Genomic DNA, 656 nt, shown 5'->3' on the forward strand with positions numbered 1-656 from the left:
CGATGTTTCTTTTCTTGGTGTAAAACCGCCTTCGTCATAGAGACTGGAAACTCTTAAAGACTAGGGGCGGCATATTTAGAATTATTTTCCTGTGTCCTGTGCATGGTTCAGCTAGTTCATATTTTGTCTCTGAAAAGGGTTGCAAGGAGCATATTTGGGAAGATCATAATTGTCTTCCAGGTTGTCAACTTTAAATTTAGCAATATACCTGTCAGTTGCCCTATTCTCTCTGATTAGGTAATTATGACTCTGTCATTGTATATTCCATGAATTTATTTATATTTTCTAGGAACCTATTTATATTTGTAACCAATGCAGTCTTCATGTTGACTATTCTAAATGTAGCTTCTTAAAGAAACCACACTGCTATACCTCCTAAAAGATTGCATTCAGCTGTATTGCTTTGTTTTCATTTCATATTATGCATTTTTTTTCATTGTATTTAAAGCATACCTTTAAGAGTCACTTGTACTTATAACTCTGTCTGAGAAGGATTGGGTTACTTTTGGTTTAAGTATGTGGTCTGTGAAGATTTGAAACACAGAACTAAAAGAAAATTTGTAGAAATTGTCTATGATATACCTGGAGAGTTATTTGTGGCTTTTGTATTAAAAATCAAGCTCCCTCCCTTGGTGAAGAAGTTCTTGGCATTTAGA

This window comes from Myotis davidii, unplaced genomic scaffold (genome assembly GCF_000327345.1).
Source record: "Myotis davidii unplaced genomic scaffold, ASM32734v1 scaffold18, whole genome shotgun sequence".
NCBI lineage: Eukaryota > Metazoa > Chordata > Mammalia > Chiroptera > Vespertilionidae > Myotis > Myotis davidii.